The 12862-nt window shown below is 29.4% G+C and overlaps 2 long non-coding RNA genes across 2 annotated transcripts; both read left to right on the plus strand.

The window, feature by feature from the left end:
* The first annotated feature begins 5965 nt into the window (after positions 1 to 5965).
* On the plus strand, positions 5966 to 6725 carry LOC143911140 (uncharacterized). Its single transcript, XR_013260550.1, has 4 exons — positions 5966 to 6040; positions 6155 to 6258; positions 6338 to 6501; positions 6580 to 6725. It is a non-coding gene; the product is annotated as an uncharacterized LOC143911140 (long non-coding RNA).
* Positions 6726 to 11319: 4594 nt separating this feature from the next.
* Positions 11320 to 12297, plus strand: LOC143911020 (uncharacterized). Its single transcript, XR_013260521.1, has 3 exons — positions 11320 to 11460; positions 11821 to 12034; positions 12115 to 12297. It is a non-coding gene; the product is annotated as an uncharacterized LOC143911020 (long non-coding RNA).
* The last annotated feature ends 565 nt before the right edge of the window (positions 12298 to 12862 follow it).

Raw genomic sequence — 12862 nt, forward strand, 5'->3', positions numbered from 1 at the left:
CCACCCTCTTTACCGGATCCCGCTGTCTGAGGAAAAAAAAATGGAAAAACTTTGAACTTTTCCTCTATAAAAAGAGAAGAAACGAACAAAATGGCCGCATAGCGAATCCTCCGTAAACATATGAACGCTTTCATAATACATAAGGGTAGCAGGAAAAAAGCCTCTTACGAAATATCGATAAATATTTATAATGTGTGCAAAAGTACGTGTTTCCTTATTTTTTTTCTATACATATATACTTAACAGTACAGTGTGATGTACATATGTAGCATGTAGCTTATCGTTCACGCATAAATCTATTTATAATATTATACACAGATTAAATCGGCGAAATTCAATCAGCAGCGACATATCAGCAAAACGTATCGCTTCCTTGCCAAGGAGAACAAACCAAACAGGGCTGTCACAACCTTGAATAATAATTTTAATTAAAAAAACGACGAATTACGTAAACCCTATACAAACATTGTATGCGGAAACTAGTAATTGTTGTTTTATAAAGATTATTTTTGATCTTTTGAATTGTAAACATCATCAAATTTAACAAAAACAAGCATTACCATAAATATATGTAATCCTCCGTTAAAACGACGATCGTATACAGAACTTCATACTATTTTAATTTAATTTTACAAAAATTACTGTTTGTCTGATTGAGTAGCTATTACTATTTCAAACCATCATTTTTTGCTACTTCATACATATTTAGCATGAATTTTATAAATATAACGGATTGACTGTAAGTCAAAAGGCCAACTTATCATTGTTATAATAAAGCGTCATTCTTGCTCTTCTATACATAATATAATATTATTACTTTGCAATCAATAATGTCGCATTTATATGTACATACATATGTAGATTTGTAATTCTGCATTGAAATCATTTATTTATTTTTACTATTGAACGTGTTCACCATCAATTAATTTCGAAGAAAAGAGATTTGTTTTTTTATTTTATCACATACTAGTGTTTTTACCCGGCTTCGCTCAGTATTTGTAATATAAACCGCTTAAACATGGCCAATCTAATAGTGAAATTGTATTCAATTTATTTTAATAGATTTATTTTATTTAAATTTATTTGAATATTCATTAGTTTTTTTTATTATATTGAACGCCAAGGAATCTACGACCCAAGCAAACATACATACATACATACATACAAACATACAAAGTTTCTTTCGAATTTACATATTGTATATGTATTAGATTACAATCATTTAAAAAAATACAATTACATGATTTTTATACAATACCATAGAGACATCTATGGACAAATTTGATATACAGCAAATTTCTGCAAGAAATGCATATTTATAATAATCAACAAATCTGAGATTCTACAATCTCAAATTTTCTAGAAACGGGTATAGGTTGCCAATTTGGTGGAACCGTTTTAATAATGAATTGGAAAATTCTAACCTAGAGTCACATGTGTACATATATCCAATGTATGGTCAGCAACACCAGGCCAGGATTGAACCCATCATCTCTCATTTGAAAGCATTACACGCTAACAACTGAGTTATGTTTCTAGCTATTTTACTTTGGCCTTTAACCCAATATTGTGGACTAACTGTAAATCATAAGACCAACGTGTTATTATAATTTCAAAGCATCATTCCTGCTCAGTTGAATAATAAAATATGAATTTTAATGTGAAATCAAAATTTCATATTTAAATCGATTTTATATTTGCAGCACAACTGCCGCTAATATGAATAGGTGGAATTTTCAGTGTGAAAATACTCATCTATGTAATTGCTTATGGAATCGTCACAATAGTTACATATATGTACGTCGCGAAATAATTGCAAATCCATATGCAAATATTCGATAACCCTAATTCGAAGACGAACACTGGATTGGACATACGCAAGAGCGGGCCAAGTCGGCATTAGACAATAATTTTCGGACGTTTGATAGTTGTATTGTGCTCCAGAGTCCATTTGCAATGCTAATGAGTTATATGTGAGGTTCTGGGATTCTCCCCCACGAGGAGGGTGATCCTCCCACCCCGACGAAACCCCTCAGGATATGAACTAATGTACCGTGTGTCAATTTATGCCCTTGTCCATAAATCGCGCATCATCGTAAAAATTAAGATCTCGAACGAAAGAAAGCGGCCATTGAAATATGATATGTCAACAGCAATTTTTGCCGACTGTTCAAATATTTTAATTATTAATTTTTATTCTTATATTGTGACAATATTGTAATATTCCTGCATAGCAACAGAAGCATTTTAAATTATATTTTATTTTATTATTGTTTTCTGTCGGGTATTGTTACAAGCTTGATATTTTATCGCAAGTAATGACAATATATACATACATACATACATACATATGAAATGGTACTTGAACGATGCGATCACATTTGTATGCTTGTAATTTTTATTAATTATTTTGAATAATAATATCAAAATAATATCTTATTCAAAATAGTTTCTTTTAAAATTGTTATAATTGGAAATTTAACTTTCATAAAAGTCATTTGAAAATAAGCAACTAATCAATAGGGATTTAAATACCATTAAATTTAAACGGTAAATAATTTCTCCCATTACCGATTTATCGGGTTTTTACTGGTAAATGAAAAAAATAATAACGTCGATTAAACAACGGTATTTGGTTACTTTTCCTAAAAACGTTAACCTAGATTGAAAATACATAGGCAACCAATCAATAGTGATTTAAATACCGTCAAATTTAACTAACCGGTAAACGGTAAATATATTGTCCTATTACTGGTTTACCGGTTTTCACTGGTAAATTAAAAATATAATAACGTGGATTAGACAACTGTATTTGGTTACTTTTCCTAAAAACGTTAACCTACGTAGATTGAAAATACATACATATTAAATAGGCAACTAATCAATAGGGATTTAAATACCGTAAAATTTAACTAACCGGTAAATGGTAAATATATTGTCCTATTACTGGTTTACCGGTTTTCACTGGTAAATTAAAAATATAATAACCTGGATTAGACAACTGTATTTGGTTACTTTTCCTAAAAACGTTAACCTACGTAGATTGAAAATACATACATATTAAATAGGCAACTAATCAATAGGGATTTAAATACCGTAAAATTTAACTAACCGGTAAATGGTAAATATATTGTCCTATTACTGGTTTACCGGTTTTCACTGGTAAATTAAAAATATAATAACCTGGATTAGACAACTGTATTTGGTTACTTTTCCTAAAAACGTTAACCTACGTAGATTTAAAATATATACATATTAAATAGGCAACTAATCAATAGGGATTTAAATACCATAAAATTTAACTAACCGGTAAACGGTAAATAATTTGTGCTATTACTGGTTTACCAGTTTTTATTGGTAAACTAAAAATATAATAACGTAGATTAGACAACGGTATTTGGTTACTTTTCCTAAAAACGTTAACCTATGTAGATTGAAAATACATACATATTAAATAGGCAACTAATCAATGGGGATTTAAATACCGTCAAATTTAACTAACCGGTAAACGGTAAATATATTGTCCTATTACTGGTTTACCGGTTTTCACTGGTAAATTAAAAATATAATAACGTGGATTAGACAACTGTATTTGGTTACTTTTCCTAAAAACGTTAACCTACGTAGATTGAAAATACATACATATTAAATAGGCAACTAATCAATAGGGATTTAAATACCGTAAAATTTAACTAACCGGTAAATGGTAAATATATTGTCCTATTACTGGTTTACCGGTTTTCACTGGTAAATTAAAAATATAATAACCTGGATTAGACAACTGTATTTGGTTACTTTTCCTAAAAACGTTAACCTACGTAGATTGAAAATACATACATATTAAATAGGCAACTAATCAATAGGGATTTAAATACCGTAAAATTTAACTAACCGGTAAATGGTAAATATATTGTCCTATTACTGGTTTACCGGTTTTCACTGGTAAATTAAAAATATAATAACCTGGATTAGACAACTGTATTTGGTTACTTTTCCTAAAAACGTTAACCTACGTAGATTGAAAATACATACATATTAAATAGGCAACTAATCAATAGGGATTTAAATACCGTAAAATTTAACTAACCGGTAAATGGTAAATATATTGTCCTATTACTGGTTTACCGGTTTTCACTGGTAAATTAAAAATATAATAACCTGGATTAGACAACTGTATTTGGTTACTTTTCCTAAAAACGTTAACCTACGTAGATTTAAAATATATACATATTAAATAGGCAACTAATCAATAGGGATTTAAATACCATAAAATTTAACTAACCGGTAAACGGTAAATAATTTGTGCTATTACTGGTTTACCAGTTTTTATTGGTAAACTAAAAATATAATAACGTAGATTAGACAACGGTATTTGGTTACTTTTCCTAAAAACGTTAACCTATGTAGATTGAAAATACATACATATTAAATAGGCAACTAATCAATGGGGATTTAAATACCGTCAAATTTAACTAACCGGTAAACGGTAAATAATTTGTGCTATTACTGGTTTACCGGTTTTCACTGGTAAATTAAAAATATAATAACGTGGATTAGACAACTGTATTTTGTTACTTTTCCTAAAAACGTTAACCTATTTAGATTTTAAATACATATATTATATATTAAAAATACTTATGTATATATGTATTATAAATTGAAAATGCATATACATTAAATAAGTAAAAATACATATATGTATATCAAGTGAATAGTTTCATATAAATTCATAAACTCTATTTGTTATAATTAGTAATCATAATTGAAATAACCGTCTTTATTACGACTTGGTTGTCTGTGTTGCCACTTTTTACCATACATCAGTGTAGCCACTACTATTACTACACTTACTATTTTTTTTCTGAACAAAACTTCAACAAATGAGAAATTTACTATGATGAGTTTACTACCTTGAATATCTGCTATTCATCCAGCTCAAATTTTAAGTCATTTTTGACCTTTAATACAAAAAATAAACAAATTCCAGACTACCTAATCCACAATACGCCATTTGCATCTATTTTTAATGCAATAATATGCCTGTATATTAAGTTAATTCACGATAAAATTTTTGGTACTTACCGATGGCAAAATTTTGTTGTTTTACCGGTAAATCGGTAAATTAGTTGTGCAATCCCTAATCATCAAAGACTTTATACATACATTGAAATACATTACATAGTACTTTAAAATACGAGTATACAGATTCCAGTTTTTCAGTATACAGATTCCACAAATTTGTTTATATTTTACAATTTTTCGTTAAGGGCGTGTCTCTTGTCTGAAAAGGGGGGGGGTTGGATCTTCAGAATTAGCTGACTCGGAATGCAAACTGGGCTTGCTCCTGTTCGCTAAATATATATTTGTTTTCGCAGGATGAGTGTGCATACTATTCTATCCAACCCCCGGGTAGAATTCACGCATAGCTTCACACGCACCCCGCTCTTGGATGAGGGGTGTAAACCACCCCCTTTCGAACAAGGCACGCGCCGGACGATGTGTGCACTAAACGCTTTAAAAATCAATTCGAACTTTTTTTTTAATGTATAAATATTATGTAAATTAGATTAATCATTAAAATAAATATCTATCAACAATCGAGTGCTACATACATACATACATATATGCAGACTTATCTCACTGGGCGAATCAAATCTAAATGTAATCAGTTCATTCTTCAGAATCATGTACATATTCATGCACATTGCAGACGAAAGATCATACTGTTGATGCATACAGATTTAGAAGCGGAAATCGTTAAAATTATCTGTGAAGCTCGTCTTCGTGCGATTTAATCTTGTATTATATAAATCAGAACGTTTGTGTGTATGAATATAATATATATATTAATTCAGAACATTCTGGAACGTTTGGATTTATTGTTGTAAAATAGCCATGCGTTTTTCAACTGAACCAATCGCCACGATTCTAATTATACGAACCATTTGCTAATTGGTCTAAATAATACTGCTAAAAATGTTATAAATAGTAGTCGAGTTGCAATTTTAAACCATCCGTTAGCCGCTTGATCGCGTGATAGGTGAGTGTTGACTTTGGTCGAATTTTCTTAAATTGCACAGAATTTGCGAGTGTTGAAATGTAAGCCGTTTGATATTTGATTTATTTTTTTATTAATTTATATTGTTTTTTGCAGCATCACGCGATCAAGCGGCCAATGAATTGGATCTGAAGATTTTGATCGTTGAACGATTGAAATGTTTCTTGATCAGTCTAGTTTTTCAAGCGCGTATCTCAACGGTGAGTGTTTCAGTGTTTGAATTTTATTTCATTTTATAATCTTGGTGTTTCATTCGTGGTTTTTTTTATTGTATTATAGATACGCGAAATCGTCACTGGTACTGCACACAATCCGATCTGCTGATTTCACTTCGAATGAAGCTAAAATACAGCTGGATCTATGGCGTCGAAAATCAAATGAAGAAGCTTTCTGACGGGGTGTTTTGCGTTCCGTCTTCGAAGGCGTTGTTTCGATTTTTCAACGTAGGTATTATATTTTTAATTATTTTATATGAAAAATTTAATCGTGTGTTGATTTTATTCTCGTATTATTGTCGACAGATGTACCCACAAGTGCTATGAAAGAAAATGAAGACTCGAACTGATCAACTTTTGACATTTTCCAACTTTGAAAGTCACTCTTACTTTTTTACAACTAGTATAATTTACTAGATTTGTTCGAATCCAAACTGCAATCAGTATTGTTATTGATTCGTGCGGTGGATTCTTTGCTTTATTTTTTTAACACGACACAATTTCGTTTGTGTGACTTCCAAATGTAATCGAAAGCGATTTTCTTTCGAAAATTGCCACATTTCGATCAAAATCTTACACACAAGTAAAGTTTCGTCTCGTTGGGGCGCGTCCATTTTGTACAATTTCGGTAAAATGCACGCGTTGCAGCAGATGCGATTTTACTATTTCGTCTAAATAGTTTTTTAAGTTTTGCTATTTTTCAAACGTGTTGAGAGACCACAACTTCTCGCTCGGCATTTTTTTTTATTATATAATAACTAATATTATAATATAAATGTATCGGTTTAGCCCCCAATAAATTTGAAGCTCATAACATAGGATTTAGTCGTAAGTGAAATAAAAAGAAAATAATTTTTACATCACTAAAATAAATACACACCCAATAGGTTAAACATACCAAATGCGGCATGTGCAACGCAATTTATTTTTTATTTTTAACTTTTACAATAATGATTGTTTATTTAGGTGTTTAGTTTCTAGTTTTACCATTATTAAATATGTATCGATAAAATAGTCAACAAGCATCATCTCAGGATCTCGACTCGCCACTACTTGAAAGAAATTTATACAATTAAAAAGAGTGTGACACCAATCCCGCATACACTTTTAATTAAAAAAAAATGACGTAAAAGAAGAAAAATGTTAACAAAAAAACTAAATATTTATTCACCACATTGAGAATGAATATTTGTAACTTTATATTTTATTCATGTTTAACTTTTGCTAGCTTTAAGATTTCCCTATTTTTCTTATAACATACATATGTATGTATTACATTTTGTTTTATTTTATACTCTATATATATAAAAAGAGTACTATTTTTGTTATTTTTATATGAATAAAGACTTATCCTCGTATGCAAACATTTTTTTTATTTAATATTATTCCTACATCAGTACATACAATAACAATGTTTTAAAATACATACAAAATACACATACTTTTTGCTTGGAATACAACATTAAAAAACATACAACAGCTACAAAAAAAAAATTATTACAACAATATACTATACACACGATTACAATTTATTTACAACAAGAAAATCTATATAAACACATTTTGTATACTTAAATTCCTTTCAATACATTTCATATTACTTCTATACATATATCAGACGATTGCATACATAAGTTCAAGCCCGATTTTTGTATATGCTAAAGGTAAACGGGCATAAACTCTTTTCATTCATCTAATGTATGTTTTAAGTCATATATATGTATGTGTGTTATACAAACAATTTCAATTTTGATCTTTTATACAATTAATATGCTACAGTGAAAGCATATTTCAAGTGAAAATATATTTTCACCAATTCAAGCAGTGAAAATATGTATGGAACAATGAATTTACAACGTTTAACTCTATAAGTCTAACCCTAACAATCCAATCTTAAATGAATAGGGCCAACCCTTACTTAACCTAACCTATCCTAACCATTAAATAATACCAACCCTAACAATCTAATATTAAATGAATAAAACCAACCCTGAAAATGTAACTAGTTAAGATTTCACTGAAACGTCAGTGAAAATATTGTATATTTTCACTTGAAATATAATTTCACTGTGACAAATACACCCAATGAATCATTTTTTCAAAATATTTTTTTACAGTTACAGTGATTGGAATCGAACGAAAATAAATAAAAACGTACCCTACACATATTTTTTTTTTAATAAAACTTTGAACTGGCGTCAAAATTACCAATTACCAAAATTACCAAAAAATTTTTGAGTGTCAGAAACATATATTAAAAAAAATTCGGCTGTGACCAACCCATGACTTTATCTATGTATTTGAGGAATATAAGGTCACAAAACAAAATTCGATATTGAACCGTACAGACACATTCACACATACCAGCAGCATTATGAAATACTAATAGCTATGATTGCATTTTCGATATAAATTGACCGCAAATGTATGGAAACTTTCACAAATCAAAATTTCTACTTCCGGTTGTTAAATTTTGTTCAAATTTTTTTTATTATTTAAAATGCCTATTAGCATTTATACACATAAAATATCAATACGATTAAAATAATTTAAAAGGTCAAAATAAAATAATGAAATATTGTTTTCAAAAAATAATACTACTTCCGGCTTACGAATTCTGACAAAAACCTTATCAACTCAAATTTAGTACATAAAAAATACATATATAAATTTTCAGCTTGATATGTACGTTCAGGGGTGTGGACAGAATAGTGGGCACAACATTTTTGACCTTTCTAAGAGGAAAAAAAGAGGATTCTATGACATTATCACTAATAACCATACCAACACACTAGTGAAGAGTCTCGGTGATTACAACAAAATGTCTATACCCTTCAGGTATAACACACAGATTACCTAAACACAATCTGCTTTAGGACATCGACTTTAGAGAGTCTTTAATTAATATTATGTATTAGATGTATTATGAGCATTTATAAGAATTGTAAATAGGTTTTTGAGCTCTTTTTTCCTATTATGCTGTACATTAACATTAAAATAATATAATACTATGATTACTAACCAAATTAAATTAAATTGTAAAATAGAAAATGATCAGTAGATCAGTAGCTATTAAAATAGATATAAGATGTATTGTGTACATAATTTCGTAATAATAAAAAGCATTTGAAAATCCCCTTACTAATTTCCCCTTGATCATAATTTATTTATTCTGAATTTTGCAACATTGTGTCATTAGAGATAATCTCTAAATCGATGCTAAAAAAAAAACAAGAGTAAACTGCCACTTCCGGTTGATGGATGCTTACCAAATTTTATACATAACTTGGTATTACTACCCTCAAACTTTTAGATATGAAATTTCAGTTCAATAAATCAAAAAATTTCCTAGAAAAACATAAAAAACCTCGATTCTCTATAGTAAAAGTGCTACTTCCGGCTCAGATAAAAATATAAAGTTATCAAGATTATTATTTCTATAGCATGTAAAAAAATTTTGTCCGATTCAGTTAGCGGTTTTGGAGATACTTAAATTCGAAAACTTAAAAAAAAGAGGACACCTATGTACATATAAGGGGAGGTGCCATTTCCGGTCAACTTAAAAAATTTGCATCTTATCGATAATAATTTCAGTAACCGATACTAAGTTTCAGTTCAATAGGACTAACGGCGTTCAAAAAATCCCCAAAATACACACACAAATCAGTCAAAATCTCGAGTTCGAATTTTCGCATAGATGAAGTAAAAATAGTAACCATCCAATATTACATACATTCGATGTGAAACATTGAATCAAAAAGGATTGTAAATAGGTTTTTGAGCTCTTTTTCCTTTTATGCTGTAGATTAACATGTGTCATGCATGTGTGCCATGAACGTCACATTCTTTCTATATGTTTAAAACTATCTAAAAAATATAATATTTAAAACCACGTGCCACATTCACCGCTGTGTGATTTCGCCCTTATGTCGTGATAAATACCTAATTTGTCTGGAAATAGGGCTATTTTACCGGACCGATAAATGGTACTCTTAAAATAATACTAATAATAGTTTTGATTTATTGTAATATTCCATAACTGAATCTGTTAATTTTTCAACGTATTTTTTAGTGGAAATCAGACTGAGAGAATCATCATGTTGTTTTGTTTTTTCAACTATTAACATTATGTATTATATCGGGGTTTCGAATTAAGTAAGCGTTGTGCACCCAACATGATACAAATATGAGTCAGCGGCCGTCATAGTGCTAAGAACACATGACGCCATGTCTTTCGCTCATGGTTTAATGACTCATTAAGCCATGTGCGTAAGCCATTTAATAATGAATGCATTACGATAATGTGCAATTCACTATGAAGTAGAATATGTTCAATTTTTTTTTAAAGTTATATGTTATATGTTAATTTTTCCGCGGAACACCTATTTTGGAACATAGTTTGGGAAACCCTGTATTAGATGTATTATGAGCATTTATAAGAATTGTAAATAGGTTTTTGAGCTCTTATTCCTATTATGCTGTACATTAACATTAGAATAATATAATACTGTGATTACTAACCAAATTAAATTAAATTGTAAAATAGAAAATGATCAGTAGATCAGTAGCTATTAAAATAGATATAAGATGTATTGTGAACATAATTTCGTAATAATAAAAAGCATTTAAAAATCAAAATTGAATCAAAAAATCAGCACATACATAAATTGGTGTATTATAAAAAAAATTATGAGGGTGGATCTTATATTTTATAAAAAGAAATTGATGGAAAGTGAACATCTGAAAAAGACTGTAACGTTTTATATATTTTTCTAAATAAATATTTAAAAAAATGACACCCGTTCAACATTACATGCAAGAAATAAAACCGACCAATCAATCCGAACCGAAATCGAATCGACAAATCAGAACAATCCGTATTATTGTCAACCGACAAAAAATATCCAACCGTTCATAAAACAGAACGATCTCGTTCTTACTTCGTAGTCGTCCGAAGAGTGCACACGAAGCGAAGGCAAGTCTTCCAAATCGACATTCAAATACAAAAAAGTGCAAAAACTAATCGTTTCGACTCATTATAGGTACTCGAAGTTCATGTAAAATCGACATGACCGATCGAAGATTCGATCGGGTCCATTTTTCATGACTCCTGTGGGAGTTCCATTCCCGACCCCTACACCCGTTCTAATATGGCCTAATCCAAGCTGCGAGATCAAACAGTTCAATGTGAGTACTCATTTTAACTTGTTCAATATTGAAACTTAATTATAAAAATGCTTTAATATATTTTTTTATTAAATTTGACATTTCTGCTTGTATAATTAGTCTTGTAATCAACTTCTAAACCAATTTTATTTGAATTTTGCATACTATACACACTTTTCAATGGCTATTCTATCAAAATTTGAGTCAACCTACCCCCTCCCCCTAAAAATAAGCCATTAAGTCATATTTGAAAATGGTATCTGTTTACTAAGTTACCATATCAATTATAACTACATTCAATACATTATTTTTGTATGAAAGAAAACAAACTTGATAAATTCGATATATGATTTTGTTTTATATGATTTTTTATCTTTATAGAGATCTACGAACCTCAGGCCATATAAGAACGGGACATTCGAGACTTTCGCTTCAGTTGTCGATTTTTAATAAAGTTCTTTTATATTGGGAGTAAAAGAACGGCTTTGTAAAAGTCGATAAAATTGCATTTCTGAAGACGTGTGTGTATATATATATTTATGTATATATATTTAATATACATATATATTAAGCTATTCTTCTTCTCTACCGGTATGTTACAATCATATAAATTATTGAATTAACTTAATTTTCATGAAATATTCTATTAAATTTAATTTTTGTTTCAGTTTGGAGCTATTATTAAAAGTAACAAATATAGCTCCATCGAAGAGAAGTGATGAAATTGTGTTTTTTTTTTCTATTTTACATTACAAATTAATAAATTCAATGCCTTCAAATTAAATATTCACAGTAACTATTGCATGTGAATCGAACGAATTCACTTCTATGTAAGTTTATTAATAAATAATATCAAATGTGAGCTGCTAACATTGTACATAAACTAGTAAAAACTTATTAATTAATTAATAATAAAATACAGTTGTTCATAAATACATATGAATGTTAATCGATTTTTGAATCGCTCGTTTTCTACAAATATTTAATTGATTTATTTAAATATTAGATGACTATGTAATTTTGTTTCGTTTTCTATACCTACTCCTTATGTAATATTCATATATAATATGCAATTATCATTATCATCAAATGCAAAATATATTTATACATACATACAATATATTATATTATAATACATAAAATACATAACATATCTCGTTGTTTTATTGAGCATTATTTCCCAGTTTATTTTTATGATTTTTTTTAAATGAACATTGTACGTTTTGTTTCCTGTTGCCGGAAATGGCGGAAAGCGTTGTTGGCCTCCAAACCGGAAGTTATGCAAAATGTGTTGCCAGAGAGTTGAGCGGCCGCCGGGAAACCGTTTTGTGCAAAAACGTTGCCTTTCTAATTGAGAAACGCTGGTCTAAATAATATATATTGTATATCAGAGATGCTGAAAGATCGACGGAATCCTCCTTTA

This window comes from Arctopsyche grandis, chromosome 4 (assembly GCF_051622035.1).
Source record: "Arctopsyche grandis isolate Sample6627 chromosome 4, ASM5162203v2, whole genome shotgun sequence".
NCBI lineage: Eukaryota > Metazoa > Arthropoda > Insecta > Trichoptera > Hydropsychidae > Arctopsyche > Arctopsyche grandis.